Source organism: Arvicanthis niloticus, chromosome 22 (genome assembly GCF_011762505.2).
Source record: "Arvicanthis niloticus isolate mArvNil1 chromosome 22, mArvNil1.pat.X, whole genome shotgun sequence".
In the NCBI taxonomy this organism is placed as follows: Eukaryota; Metazoa; Chordata; class Mammalia; order Rodentia; family Muridae; genus Arvicanthis; species Arvicanthis niloticus.
This window is the reverse complement of record NC_133429.1, coordinates 48777151-48793193: the sequence shown is the minus strand read 5'-3', so window position 1 is coordinate 48793193 and position 16043 is coordinate 48777151. Positions and strand designations below refer to the sequence as shown.

The 16043-nt window shown below is 44.8% G+C and overlaps 1 protein-coding gene across 20 annotated transcripts in view; it reads right to left on the bottom strand.

Annotated features, from left to right (window-relative positions):
* The window catches only part of R3hdm2 (R3H domain containing 2), a 121354-nt gene extending 105940 nt beyond the window's left edge, over positions 1 to 15414 (bottom strand). For 14 of the 20 annotated variants that reach the window (XM_076920472.1, XM_076920468.1, XM_076920477.1 and 11 more), the window contains exons 1-2: positions 15261 to 15414; positions 3982 to 4100 (exon numbers count right to left, since the gene is read on the bottom strand). The gene's annotated coding sequence lies outside the window, so the exon portion shown is untranslated. The other 6 variants (XM_076920490.1, XM_076920469.1, XM_076920470.1 and 3 more) reach the window with 6 other exon arrangements.
* Positions 15415 to 16043: the final 629 nt, after the last annotated feature.

Below are 16043 nucleotides of genomic sequence, written 5' to 3'. Positions count from 1 at the left end.
TCTTGAAAAACAAAACAAGGGCTGGTGAGATGGCTCAGTGGTTAAGAGCACTGAATGCTCTTCCAGAGGTCATGAGTTCAAATCCCAGCAACCACATGGTTGCTCACAACCATCCATAATGAGATCTGATGCCCTCTTATGGGTGTCTGAAGACAGCTACAGTGTACTTACACAAAATAAATAAATAAATTCTTTTAAAAAAAAAAGAAAAACAAAACAAAAAGAAAGGGAGAAAGAAAAAGAACAAAAGTCTAAGAAATAAAAAGTAAACAAGGATTGGTATTGGGGTACAGCTCAGCATTAGAGCACCTGACAGCATATGGAAGACTCCTGGATCTTTCCTAGCACAACAGACTATAAAAAGAAAAGAAAATGTCCATAATGAAGCAGTAAAAATGAATAATCTCACAGTCTTCTCAGTATCGTCCACCCTCCACATCAACACTTCCAACTCCTACAGATATCAGAACCTCAGTATGCTCAGGTCCTTTCTATAAATAGTCTAATATTTACACATTAGGTCTACACTTCTTTTTGTGAGGGGTGAGGGGTGAGGGGCGGGGAGACAGCGCGTCTTGCTGTATAACCCAGATCGGCTTCACATTCTCCTAAATGCTCAGTCTTCCAAATGCCGGGGTATGCACCACCTCGCTTGGCTTTCCTCCTGTGTACTTCTGTCATGTCTAATACTGCACAGAGAGTTGTCATACTATATTGATTACAAGATAACGAGGGGGAAATTATGTACATGTTTGGTACGACTGCAGCTGCTTTTCTGAAGCATTTGGTTTTTTGTTTGTTTGGCTTTTTTTGCAGACAGCATGTCATTATCTCATCTAGTCTGAAACTTGGTATGTAGACCAGGTTGGCAAACTCAGAGATCCCCACCCGGCTCAGCCTCCTAAGTTACAGGATGCACTCCTATGTCTGGCCTATTTCCTGAATATGTTTTAACTGTATTTGGCCGAACCCATAAACATGGAACTCAAAGTTAAGAAAAGTTGACTAAAATTTCTGTCCCTCAGCTCATGTCTTTTTCCCCCTTCCAATTGTTTGAAACAGTGTCATACTCTAACCCAAGCTAGCCTGGAATGCACAACAATCCTCCTGCCTCAGCCTCCCAAGCAATGTGATTACAGGCAGAAACCATCACATCAAACAGGTTCATGCCTTTCTTTAAAAAACATTGCTTATTTGTTTGCTTGCATATTTGATGTATGGGTGTTAATGCTTAAGTCTAAGTCTGGGAATGTGCATGCCCGGTGCTTGTAGAAATCAGAGGAGGATGATGGGCCCCGTGGAACTAGAGTACAGACAGTTGTGACCCCTGACCCGTCTCTCCAGCTCACAGAGTTGTGGAGAGTTGTGAGCCCTGAGCCATCTCCCCAGCTCATACTCATGTCTTTGTACTATTCTACTTAGCAGAAGAGTTAGTATAAAAGACTTATACTCCATACATACACATTCACAGAAACACTTCCACTCCACATATGCACACATATGGATTGCATCAAAAATCTGTAAGGTCTGAATTATTAAGTGAATCAATACTGTCAACCTGAGCCAGCTGTGCTGATGCCCACTTCTAATCCCAGCACCTAGGAAGCAGAGGCAGGTGGATCTCTGTGACTCTGAGACCAGCCTGGTCTACACAGCAAATTCCAGGAATATTAGAATATTCCTAATTAATTCAGTCTACTAGACAGATAACTATAATGCCTAGATTGGAAAAAGCAGAACCTTGTACCTGTAGAACTACATCCCCAGATATGGAAATAAATCTCAATGTCATCAAGGACCAAACTCCATTAATGCTTTCAGACCTAACAACGTAACCTCAGGCACATACCATTACCCAATGCGAGGCCAAAGCAGGAAGACCTTAAGTGCAAGCTACACAAGTCTAAGGCCAACAGCACAGCCTTGTCTCTCAAAACAACAGAAGGAAGAAAGGAAGAAGGGAGCAGGAAGACTGAAAGGAAAAAGAAGAAAAGTACCATTTATCTACTTGACTGTGGGTTCGGTATCAAAGAAGACTATTCCTAACTAATGAAAGGGATATTAAAAGACTATGACTTCCCCCAACTATGTCTCTGAGGCAGGAACTTCTTCATATACTTAAACCAAAATAAGGCATCATAATAGACTAACAAAAGAAGTAAACACTAACAAAAGAATCCAACTGTCGTCTATTAAGTTAGATATTATATATTTGCAAAAATTTAAAACAAGGCTAGGAATATATCTCAGTTGTAGTGTTTCCCTAGTACATAAAAGGCCCTAAGTTTGACTCTTAGTGCTAAAAAAAGAAGTTAAGATAAGTAAAATCATGTCCACCTTTCTCACTGAATTGTGTTGAAGTTGTTCTGTTAGGTCTAGGAACTGCAGGGGTAGTTCATGGTTCAGTCCCACTGCTCGAGCATGAGGGATGAAGATGTAAGTTCAGATCCCCATAGCTACATGAATGTGGGCGCAGTGTTTACACTGAACCTCAGTGCTGCAGTCAACAAGGCAGAGACAGGCAGACACTGAGCGCCGATGGCCCAGCCAACCAGCTCAAACACTGAGCCCTATCTTGTCTCAAGAAGTAAGGTGGAAAACAATAAAAATAAATCTTAAAAAGCAAGTCGAGTCGAGGGGAGCTGGAGAGGTGGGTGGTTCAGCCATCAGGAGTGTGTGCTGCTCTGGCAGAGGAAGCAGCTGGCTGCCCAGCATCCACATCAGGTGCCTCACTCACAACAGCATGTACTCCAGCTCCAGAGAACCTAGCACCCTCTTCTGGCCAGCCCAAGTTCCTACACGTGTACACACACACACACACACACACACACACACACACACACACACACACGTAAATACAACAAATCCTTGGGAGGAGGGGGAGGGGGAGAGAGAGAGAAAACAGTGCTGACCTCTGGCTCCCAGACATGTGCGCATAGGTACATGCATCCTTATGTATACATGTATATAATATATAAGAAGTATATTATATTTGATGAATCAATATTTAAATTTTTTCTTAGTTTTACTCCATAATAGAGTTCAATTTTGATAAACACAATGCACATAAACAAAAGTTCCTTACTGCCCATAATAGGTTTTTGATTTGTTTTCTATTTGGACTTCAGTTTCTTTCCTCCAAAATTGTTATTCTATTTCATATATACATATGTTTTGCCTACATGTGTGTGTCTGTGCACCATGTCCATGCACTACTGCCTTCAGGGGCCAGAAGAGGGAGTCACACCCGCTGGAACTGGAGTTATATACCTTCGTGAGCGACCATGTGAGTACTAGGAATCAAACCTGGGTCTTATACAATAGGCAGTGATCTTAACTGCTGAGATATTTATTCAAACTCTATAATAACTTTTTAAAAAATAACTTATTTTATGTGCACTGGTGTTTTACCTGCATGTCTGTCTGTCAGTCTGTGTGACGATGTAGGATCCCCTGGAACTATTACAAACATTTGTGAACTGCAGTGTGGGTGCTAGGAATTGAACCTGGGTCCTCTGGAAGAGTAACCAGTTCTCAATCATTGAACCATCTCTCTATTCTCATAACAACTTTTAAAAGAGTAAAAAGTAGCCTTATTTTAATTATTTTTTTTACTTTTACCATGTGATAAATTTAGGATCTCAGTAACAAAACTTTCTGTTTATACTCATCCTCAGTCTATAATGAAGTTTTGCACTTTCAAACATCCCCAGAATGTCTTACTATACAATAATAGCATTACTTTCCCTGCTACCAAATGATGTATTAAACATATTAAACTGTATTCTATTTTAAATTATATTTAACTTAAATTATGTACTCAAAGTACTCCTTTCTTAAATCTGCTTTTTCTTTTGTTGACGTTCCATATAGGAACACAGATTATTTTCTGCTCAAACTATCTATTAACTCTAGTCTGAACTCAGAAAACAATTCAAGCATCATAAACATTACCCATAAGGTCCCCAGTGTGATGCTCACCTGATTTCTAGCACAGATATGCTGCTGGCTCCTCCATCCAGGTGGAATATTAGGAGCTGTATCAGGTATACTGTTGAGGGACACTGAGGAAGGACAGGATGTTGCCTCTGGCAATTCACCTGAGAAAGAAAAAGAATCTTTCACTACATCAAACTCAGGCTCTAAGAAGCTTTCAGCAACATGACAGAAAAATAAAACTCTCAGAACAGTTCTGACTTTTTACTGGTCTCTGTGCTTTAATTACATGGTGTGAGTGACGGTACAAAAATCATTTTGAAGCTACTTATATTCTTCCTTACTCTGAAAAGCTGAATACTATATATTAACTATAAAATCCCCAGGGATTTTAATTCTACAAAAGCTCTACACGGTTCTAAATTTAGCCAAGCAATAGAAACAGTTGGAAGATATTTAATTCCTTTTAATATCTGTGCTTTTATGTTGCCAGGCAGCTATTTCTTCAGTAATCTTAGAGCACCCAACCATATAAAAGGAAGAAATAACATACAACTGACAGGTTAGTAATTGTGTTAACTGAAATATTATCTGAGCCAGGCATGGCTCATCCCCAAAATCCCAGTACTTGGAAAGCTGAGGCAGGAAGATCAGGAGTTCAAGGCCAGCATCGGCTAGATGAGTCTGTCTTAAAAAGAAACTTAAAAGGGGGCTGGCAAGATGGCTCAGATGCTAAGAGCACAGGCTGTTCCTCCAGAGGATCCAGATTGGATCCCTAACTCTCACATGGCAGCTCACAACCATCTCTACCTCTAGTTTCAGGGCATCTGATATGCTCTGTAGTCTCCATAGGGACCAGGCACCCAAGTGGTGCACAGATATACAAGTAAGTAAAATACCATACACATAAAATTAAAATAAAACCTAAAAGAAAATGGTATCTACAGTCAGATGGTGATGGTGGTGATGCACACCTTTAATCCTAGCATTTAGGAGGCAGAGGTAGGCAGATCTCTGAGTTTGAGGCTAGCCTGATCTATAAGGAGAGTTTCAGAACAGCCTCTGTCTCAAAAAAACCAAGAGTAGGAACATGGTAGTTTATGTCTACCTTTATATGTCACTGTATAAAGAAGTACTGGTTATTTTCTGTCACTGTGACAAAGCACCAAGAACAGAAGACACTTACAGGAAAACACTACAAGCCCAGCCCTCTTCGCTATGTAGCTCACTCCCAAGAAAGTCATCAGCACTGCCTAGAACTCACTGCCCCATGAAGGAATTTAGATTAGATAATATATTGCCTAAGCACATCTTGGAACATACACAGTTCTGGGATCCACCCCCGACACACGCAGACACACATCAAAAAACAAAAAAGCTTACCAAATGAAAACAGTAAGAATAGATGGGCAGTTAAGAATAAGAATGTAGGGGGAGAGATATGGCTCAGTAGTTAAAAGCACTGACTACTCTTCCAGAGGATCCAGGTTCAATTCCCAGCATCCACATGGTGGCTCCCGACTGTCTGTAACTCCAGTTCTAAGGGACCTGACAGCCTCGCACAGACGTACATGCAGACAAAACACCAATGCAAGTGAAATAAATAAATAAATAAATAGCCAGTGCTATAGAGCTACAGTGTTTGTAATTAAAAAGAAAAAGAAGTCATGTCCCTGTGAAGGAACTAGCCCCCACTGAAGGATCAGGATCCTCAGAAGGGACTCCAGGCCCGGGCAAGCAAACAGCAAACATGCAGCCTGAGTCCACGTGGGAGGTGCCTAGAGCCTGACGCTGCCTGCCTTACAGGGACGACAGAGAAGCCAGAGAGGCTCCCAATAACCAAACTGAGAAAATTCTAACATCCTCATCTAAAAAAAAAAAAAAGATTTCTTTTTATATACACTGGTGTTCTGCCTGCATGTTATGTGAGGTGCCAGATCCCCTGGAACTGAAGTGACAGACAGGTGTGAGCTGCCATGTAGGTGCTGGGAATTGAACTTGGGTCCACTGCAAGAGCAATCAGTGCTCTTAGCCATTAAGCCATCTCACCAGCTCCAAAATATTCATTCTTAACTGATAAGCCACCTCTTCAGCTCCAAATGTTATTATTTTTAATAGTCAATACTGTTAGTACTTTTAATACTGACAACCAGTGACTATAAAGTATTGACTCTGCGGAGGGAGGAAAGCGTCTGTATACACTAATATGTGTGTACATATGTGTATAGAGACCTAGAGAACAACCTTGGTGTGTAGCCATTGGCCCTGACTATCTTTTTTAGGCACAGTCTCTCATAAATACACTTGCATACACATACATATACTACACACACACACACACACACACACACACACACGGAGTAACAAAAAGAAAAGTAAAATATCAACTCTATAGTACTCACCAAAACAGAGAAGGGGTATTCTATAAAACAATTCTAGCTAGTAAATGTAAAAGGAATGAGATGAGGCCAGCCTGGTCTACAGAATGAGTTCCAGGACAGCCAGGACTACACAGAGAAACCCTGTCTCAAAAAAAAAAAAAAGGAATGAGACAATCTGAGAATCAACGTTTTGAAATCACCAATTTAATGAAATCTCAAATAAGACTTGTCAATGGATGCTGAGGACACTGGATAAAGGTACTTGCTATTCCAGTACTTGGGAGGCAGAGGCAGGAGAATTAGAGGAGCCCACAGTCATCTTCTATTACACAGTAAGGCTGAGGGCAATCTGGGCTACTGTATGAAACCCTGTCTCAAATCAACAACAAAAGGTTACTGAGGAAACAGGAAATAATCTGAAAATAGCCAATGGGGTGGCTTACACAGTGAAGTCCTACTGAGACAAAGTATGATTTTATTCTAGATTATAAGAGCTAGGATTATAGTCTTTTAGGAAAGCCCTGTAACAACTGAGCTACACTGTTAACTCCTACTTACTTATCATATTTATCCCCTCCCCAGTAGAATAATTTCACTATGTAAGCCACCACATCTGGTTATTCCATTTAGTAGCCCAGGTTGCCCCTTTGTACTACAGAAAAGAAATGGAGGTAGCACATGCCTATAATCCCCACAACTCCAACAGCAGAAAGACAGGAGGATCTAGAACTCAAAGTCATCCAAGCCAGCCTGGGCTACAAGAAACTGTCAGGAAAATAAACAAGTAGTTCAGGCGTGGTGTTGTACACCTTTAATCCTAGTGCATGAAAGGCAGAGGCAGAAAATTTCCATTAGTTCAAGACCAGCCTGGTTTAAAATGAGAATTCCAGAACATCCAGGGCTACATTTTTTATTTTTTGAGATCCTGACCTGACCACCCCCCCCCACCGGAAGAAGGAAGAAAAGGAGGAAGGGATGGAGGGAGGGAAGAAGGAAATTTTTAAAATAAAAATAAAATGACCCCCACCTCTCCCTCTCCCCCTCCTTTCCTTGCTTCATTCCAAGTCTCAATCTGTTGCCCAAGCTGGTCTTAAATCCTAAGTAGCAGGAACTACAGGTGTGTGCCACAGTGCCCAGCTTTTGAAGAATGCGTCTTAATTTCTAGAAGAAAAAAAGATGTGCCTTACACCAACAAACAACAACAACAGTCTAGTAGAGGGCCAGGGAGGGGGCGCATGCCTTAATCCCAGCACTCAGGAGGTATAAACCACCCTCTACACTGAGAGGTCCATCCAGGTCACCCACGCCCACACACTAAGAACCAGTCTTAAACAAGCAAAACATTTAAATTGTCTTATACGAGACCTGTGCCAATAAATCCTCCACTGTCTCGGATAACTGAGGAGTGAAATGATGGGGAAAGCTTCACAGCTGACCTCTGCTCCTTCCTCAAAAACGCCCAGCATGCTACCACCAGGAACACACCTAATCCTCCTTGGGAGCAAAGTTGTGATTTTTCCCCCTAGTGGTGCCTGGGACAGAACGCCAAACCTCATGAATGTCAAGCTCTATCACACAAACAACATGACCAATCACAAAAGACAGTGATTTTTTTTAAAGTGTTTTTATTTTTTTACATCTGCCTCCCAAGGCCTGAGATTAAAAGCATGTGCCACACCACCACCACCACCACCCAGCAAAAAATTATTACTCTATTCTTAACATTTGTTTTGTTCACAAGACTTGGAAGTCAAACCCAATGCTTCCCAGGGCTCCACCCAAGTGAGCTACACCCCTAGTTTCTTCAAAGTATTTTGGCTTTGGTCATGGTGCACTTTGAGGTGCTATGTGAGAGTCTAATGGAGATGCTCAAAATGCCAGGGAGTAGATGAGCCTAGAGCACAGGCTGAGGGGTCAGAACTGAAGACAAAACACAAGAACCAGCTTATCCTAACAGCTGTTAAGTCATCAGGGTGGTGGGACTGTCCCATTTCATGGTGATGTTTCTGAAATGTCATCTAAGACAACTAACCAGAAGCGTCAGAAACACGTGGAAGTTTGCTAAAATGCAAATTTCTGGCTATATACTAAGCCAAAATACAAATCTATTCAGAAAGACTCAAACTGCAGGGCTGGAGAGATGGCTCAGCAGTTAAAAGTACTGGCTGCTCTTCCAGAGGTCCTGAGTTCAATTCCCAGCACCCACATGCTGGCTCACAACCTTCTGTGATGGGAGCTGATGCCCTCTTCTAGTACACAGATGTACAATCAGACAAGACCCACCTATATACATAAATACATCTTTTTAAAGAGTCCAATTGCACTCATGCACATATGTATCTAGTTAGTGTGTATGAAGAACGATGCTGAACATGAGAGATACAGCAGTTCATAAAATATATAAGATACCAGTTCTCATAGGTATTAGGCTGTTGGTGTAAGTAAGATTACAGACAAGAAATCAAACAAGGTCATTTGAAAAGGTGGTGTTAGGAAGCTTCGGCAGGTGTAGTCCTCTAAGTCTGAGGCCAGCCTGGGCTACACAGTGAGCTTCAGGCCACCCTGGGATTGTACCAGCACTCCCTCTCGGTTGCTTTCCTCTAGTTATTAAGCCTTTTTATTCACCCTTCCCTGAGTCTGAGCCACCTTCCCAGCACCAAGGATTGAGGCACTACTGACGCACTCACGCGAAAACTCTGCACAAATCATTACAATCACCATATGATGCAATCCCAGCAAAAAATTCCAACTGCATGCTTGAAAAACTTAGTCCTTTTTGTTTTGTCTTTAAACTGGGTCCACTGTGTAGCCCTGGCTGGCCTGGAATTCACTCTGTAGAGCAGGCTGGCCTTGAATTTACAGATATCTTACTGCCTCTGTCTCCTGACTGCTGGTATTAAAGGCATGTCATGGCTGGCCCAAACTTACTCTTTTTAACATAAACAGTGATATGACATTAACGCTCATGCTTTTTGTTTGTTGTTGTTGTTTTGTTTTGTTTGTTTTTGTTGTTATTTTGGTTTCTGGCTTTGTTTTGTTTTGTTTTGAACAGCTTGTAGGGGAGGAAGATGGACATACTATGCCTTAGTCATCTTTCCCCATCCGTCTACCATTAGATGGATTTCAGAAGTCAAGCTCAGGTTCCAGGCTTGAGCAACAGTAGCGAGAGCCTTCACCTGATGAGCCAACTCTTTTGCCCTAACAAACCTTTTAGAAAAGACAAAGGTGCTTTGAAGATTATGAAATGCAGGTTTTGATTGTTACGAACAATAAATTTCAGCTCAGTTGGCAGAGTTCTTGCCTAGCATGCTTGACCTGGGTTCGAGGTCCAGAACCACATAAAAAAAGAGAAAGGAAGGAAGGAAGGAAGGAAAAAAGGAAGGGAGGGAGAGAGGGAGGGAGGGAGGGAGGGAGGGAGGGAGGGAGGGAAGGAGGGAGGGAGGGAAACAAAACGAAAATGGGCATAGTAGCACATGGTTATAACATCAGTAGGTGAGAAGTAGACTCAGGTTGAAAGTTATCCTTGGCTACATAGTAAATCTGAGGTTTGTCTGGGCTGCAGGATATACTGTCTCAAATGTGTTAAGAATGGAGACCAGCAGGATGACTTAGCAGTAAACGCATTTGCCAGTCTTAGTTGAATTCCCAGAACCCACATACAAGAGGATTACTACCCAACTCCCCCAGTTATTCTCTAACCTCCACAAACCACCACAGAATGCATCTGAATAATAACAAACTACAGCAAAAATGATGTCTGACATGAAATATACCAATATACCCAAAGTGGCACCACCAAACCAGCTAGTGAAGATAAAACAGTTTATTGTATGTATCGTATTAGAACTAGCCAGATACGGTGGTACACAAGCCATCCAGCAACCAGGAGGCTGAGGAAAAGGGAGCAAGGCTAGTCTGGGCTATAGAGACTTTCCACAACAAATAAATCTGAGTTACATTACTATTTCCATAACTAACAGATTCCAACATTGTCTGATTTTCTACAAGCATAAGAGAAGATATGCCAAGGAATCTCAAAAGACCAAATTTTAAAAATTCCGTATCTGCTTGTAAAAATAAAGTCACAGATAACAGAAGGAATGGACATAGTACCTTCAACAGAGAGACAGGGCAAGTGCTCTGCTGCTAACACAGCAACCAGTCTGGTCCATTCAACTGTTGAGTGGAGCATTTTCTACAGAGGGTGAGAAGGATACAGCTCAAGGAAAATACTCAGCCACTGGATATGAACATCTAAAATTAGAACCACCAACTGGATTCATGTGCATATCTTGAAGCCATGAGTCTAGTTATTTTTCCTTCTTCTAAGTTGACAACACATTCCAGGGCAGGACAAAGTTCTTCACAGACTCACTCTCCTTTCTCTTTTGATTGAGACAGGGACACAGCACTGTAGCCCTTTATTTCCATGTCCTGCTCTGCCCGAGTGCTCGGACAGTAGACATGCATCTGCCCTCATGCCTGCCTTCTTAACTCATCTGTGAGAAGCAGCACACGGACTCAGCAACCCAGGGTAAAGGGCTTGCTGACAAGCCTGACGACCTGAGTTCCAGCACTTACAACCTTGCGCAACTCCAGCAACAGGGTATTGGATGCCCACTCCTAGCCCCCACAGATACTTGCACATAAACACACACATACACACACACACACAATTTATAAATAAAATCAAATCTTTGGCTGGGACTGATGGTGCATGTCTTTAATTTCAGCACTCAGGAGGCAAAGGCAGGCAGATCTAGTCAATTCTAGGCCAGCCTGGACTACATAGTAACAGGTCAGCTAGGGCAACATAGTTGAGAACTGTCTCAAAAAGTAAAACTTTAAAGAAAACTAGATAGTTCTACAAAATTCTGTCCTTTAAACTTATCAGGGACACAGAACAAAAATTTACCTTTTCCTGAGCCAAGATGGCTCAAGAAGCATAGGCACTTGTCTGATAGCTGAGTTCCACTCCTGGAACTCATTTAAGGTGGAAGGAGAAAACCCACTCCACAGAAAATTGTTCTCTAATGTCCACACATGCATAGCAAATGTGCCCACGTTTGTATTCATTCTCTCTCTGTATGTATACACATACATATACATGTATAAAATACTTTTTTGGTCCACATTTTTCCTGAAAACTTTCCTTATGTGCTCATTAGGAGAGCTGGCATAGTAAGTGCCACACTGATTCTGAAGCTAACTGTACAGAAGCATTATCATTGCTTTTATCTATGACACAGAAATGTTTAAGTGTCTCTGAACCTGAAGAAAACTGACTAGAAATGCTATTGTGAACAGACCTAAAAGGGGAAAGCAAAGTTTGGTAGACACTGCTACCAATTGCCTAAGTTACTAGAAATTATTTATTTTTTTAAAAAAAATGACTAACGGGCAAGGCTGGTGGTTCACACCTGTTACTGCAGAACTAAGAGAACCAGAGGAAGGAGGATCTTTGGGAGTTCCAGGACAGCCACAGCTACATAGTGACACTCACAAAACAAAACAGGGTGGGGGCTGAAGCGATGCCTAGGTGGTTAAGAACATGTGCTGAACTTATAAAGACCTGAATATTTATATGCTCAGGCTGAGCAGCTCATAACTGCTGACAGCTCTAATTCCAGGGGGAGCTGATGCCTCCGGCCTCCACCCACACTGGACCAGGAGTCACTAAGCAAAGGCAACTCTGAACCCTGATTTCATACCTCCATCTCACAAGTGCTAGACACACGCCAGCAGGTCTTTTCCTAACGTACTTTTGGTGCTATTTCTTATTCCTTAATCCTGGAACCAGATCTAGTCAAATGCTTAGGAGAACCCCAATTCTCTCACCTCCCACAAGTGGCTCTCCATGAGCAGGACAGCTTTCAATGTCCTGGCAAACATGTAAGCCAAAACCTTTGCCACCAATTCCTACAAAGTGCTTTGTAAAAGATGCTTCATCCTTTGCCTTCCTGAAGAGCAGCCAAGCCTGCCAGAGAGAAATCTCACCCAGGCCGCTCCAGCCAGATCAGAGAAGGTAACCAAGAAGTAAAGGAAGTGAGGCATACCCCAAAGCACTTAGAGAGCCTGCTTCGTTTATTCTCAGACTTAATTGGGGGGGAGTGGGTACCAAGTGTTCTCCAAGACCAAATCCTTCACTGTTAAAGGAAGCTACTTTTTAGTTTTAAGCTCAACGGTTATATCCAGAGACAGAGGACCATCACCTTCCATCAACTGAATACTCATGAGACCAGCCTGCTCACTGACACCGAGGCAGCATGGACTGAATCTCAGCATGCTATGAATGAGTCTCATAGGAGATCTAAGACCATGCACACAGCCTTGAGATAATAAGAGCACTTGTTGCTCTCAAAGAGGACTGGATTTGGTTCTCAACACCCACGTGACAACTCGTAACTGCCTCAACTTCAGTTGCAGGTGATCCTATGCCCTCATGGCCCCTGCAGGCACCAGGCATGTAAAGGCACAACTTCATACATATAAAATAAATAATTTAAAAAAAAAAAAAAAAGACTAACCACACAAAAGACCTTGCATTCCCTTCTCCTTTTCCCTCAGAAAAAAATCCCAAGAAGTGACTGGAGAAAATATCATCTTCCAATGAATAGCTTACAAAATCTTACCAGAAGTTCACTACAAGGAAAACGCTCAAGAATACAGCCAGGTGGAGTAGTCCTCGCCTGTGACCCAAGCTGTATGGGAGGCAGAAACAGGAGGCTCAATGGAGCCTAAGAGTTCCTGGGCAGACTGGGTCCCAGGAAGCCCTCTTACCTAGTCAGTCAGTAAACACTCAATCTGTTGGGCCCTGATACAAGTCACATGTGCCAAAGTGATAAGAACACAGCAATTAGAAAAAAACAAAACAAAAAAACAAAAAAACCTGTCCTTCTGGAGTTTTCTTTTTTTTACAGAAAGTGGCCAGATGACTAGAGGTCAGCAGAAAAATTAGTAGGAATCACACAAATCCTTTTGCAATGCAGATAGTTAAGGGAATGTCAAGTTAGGGCCCCTTGAGGAACCTCTGATACAGGCGAGAGGACAGGGTATGCAGCTTTGTAAGGGAAAGATGATCAAGAACACAAAGCAAGTGCAGCCTCTGGGCAAAAGTATGCTAGAGTGTTCTACCAATAACCAGAAGGTCGGTGTATACTTTAGGGGAAACTGGTGTTTCAGCAAGGTATAATGTGTATTTCAGCTGGTCACTCGTGGAAATCCCAGAGCTCAAGACATTGAGACAGGAAGACTGCTGAGCTTGAGACGAGCTTGGGCTAGAGTAAGACTCTGTCTCAAAGTTATTAATTTAATGAAGACTAGGAGAACCAGGTTAACTCTGAAGCCATCCCCTCTTCAGATTCCTTTCCATTGAAAAAAAAATTACTGTTTTGTTTTTGTTGTTGTTTTGGTTTTTTGTTGAGACTGTCCTTAAATTCTATCTGTAGTGGAGGAAGATGTTAAACTTCTCATCCCCCTGCCTCCACCTCCTGAGCACTAGGATCACAGTCCAGGGCTTTGTGCAGGCTAGGTTAGCACTCTGCCAACTCGGCTATAATCTGAGCCCAACCCATATGATTTTTATTCACGTTTACTCATTTATTCGTTTTTGCTATTGTTGATTTGTTATTTTTGAGACAGGATACTGTTTCAGAACCCAAGTTAACCTTGAGCTCTACCCTATACTCCCGGTTGGCCTCAAACTCAGGATCCCTTGTGCTACGATCCCAGGCTGTCCTTGAACTCGAAAGGTAGACCAGGTTGGCCTCAAACCCAGAGATCCTCCTGCCTCCAGCCCGAGTGTTGGGATTAAAGGAGTGTACCACCACCACCAGGCTGGAATTGCAACTCTTTTTGTTTGCTTTTTGTTTTCGAGACAGGGTTTCTCTGTGTAGCCCTGGCTGTCCTGGAACTCACTCTGTAGACCAGGCTGGCCTCGAACTCAGAAATCCGCCTGCCTCTGCCTCCCAAGTGCTGGGAATAAAGGCGTGCGCCACCACCGCCCGGCTTGGAATTGCAACTCTTAAAAAGTTTAACTTTTGCTGACATTTCATCAGTAAGGTTCTGATTGTAGAAACTAGCTACCGGGGAGGAAAAAAAAATACATCTAACACGTGAAATGAAATAACCTACTTCACAACTTTCCACATCTACTTCAACTTTTATCTTAACGCCAGAGTCTTATGGGGTGGGGCTTTACTGAAGAGAGAAAAAATGCATTTGGAAGAAAGGCTGCAAATGACTGACCTGTCAATCTAACTATCTGAAAACAGAGTAAAATGCTAGGACTCGGTGATGGTAAGTGGTACTTGTCACATCCGGGGCCTTCAAGTTACCTACAAACATCAGCTAGGGCAGCGACTTCTTGAGTCCTTTGAGGGAGAGGAAAAAAAAAAAACAAAAAAACAAGGCCACTCCTTCACTCGGTTTTAATACAGGTTCTGGGTGTGTGGTTGGGTCGCTCCTCACCATTATGCAAAATCAGTTCACCTGGAGTCACTATTCTCTGCGGTTACTAGGCTCATGGTGACCAACGTGGAAGGCTGCTTAGCCCTACGGGAAAGCACGAGTTTGAGCTCAGCACAGGCCCAACTTCTTGGAGCTCCCGAACATCTGCCCGCACGTGCCAACTCAAAGCGGCGGCCAGCTACGAACTCCAATCCTCCAGCTCAGGCTCCGCGGCAAACCGACGGGGACGAACGCTCGCTCGGCGGCGCCGCCGCCCTCCGGAGCAGCCAGGGCCGCCGCGCCGCCCGGCCCCTCGCTCGCTCGCTCGCTCGCTCGGCCACAGGTGGCGCCGCCCCCTCCCCGCGGCCCGCGGCCCCCCGCTCCGCGCGCTCCCGCGGCCCGACCCTTCCCGGGCGCCGCGGCCCGGACCGCCGCCCGCGGCCGCCACGCCCCCTGCCCGCGCGCCGCCCGCCCCCCGGCCCGAGGTGGCCTCACCTCACGGGGGCCAGCGCGGGGAGGGCGCCCGGTGTCCGCCCGCCGCCCGGGACCACGGCCGCTCGGCTGCGGCTCGGCCCCGACGGCCGGCGGCGGCGGCGCGCTTCTGGGGGCGGGCTCTCCTCGGAGGGGGTCTCCCCGGGCCCGGGGCGGGGAGGCAGGGGAGCGGGGCGGGGGAGGGGAAGGGGGCTCGGGAAGGAGGGGGGAGAGGGGAAGAGAAGGGGCCCAAACCCGGAGAGGGAGAGAAGGGGGGAGGGGGAGAAGCAGAAGGGGAAGAAAGGCCCGGAGTCCGCCCCCCGCTGCGGCCTGCGCGCTACGTCACCACGTCCGGCGTGGTCGTCAGCGCGTCCTGCGCCGCTCGCGTCCCTGCTTCCTGTGTGCGCCTCCCCCGGGCCCGCGGGCGCGCCCTCGTCGGCGCGCGCGCTCCCCGCGGCGCTTCCCCTCTGCGTGCACGCTCGCCTCCTCTCAGGGCGCGCCGCCGCTCGCCTCTCCTCGGCGCGCGCTCCCGCGCGTGGCCCGCTACCTCGCTCGCCCGCCCGCCCTCCGCGTTCCCTCAGGGGCCCGGAAGCTCTACGTGTCCCAAAGTCGCTCCCAGAGCCACTCTAGACTTCAGCTCATGGCCAAGGCGGGCTGTGTAGTCGACAGCCTTCCTGTGCACAGCACTTGAAGGACTTTAGTTAGGGCGGTAACTTGGGAGGGGCAGGGGGCGAGGAGAGCTTGGCTGTGTAGCCCAGGCTGGCCTCACGATGTAGCCCTCTGGGACTGCAACTCCTACACCCAAGA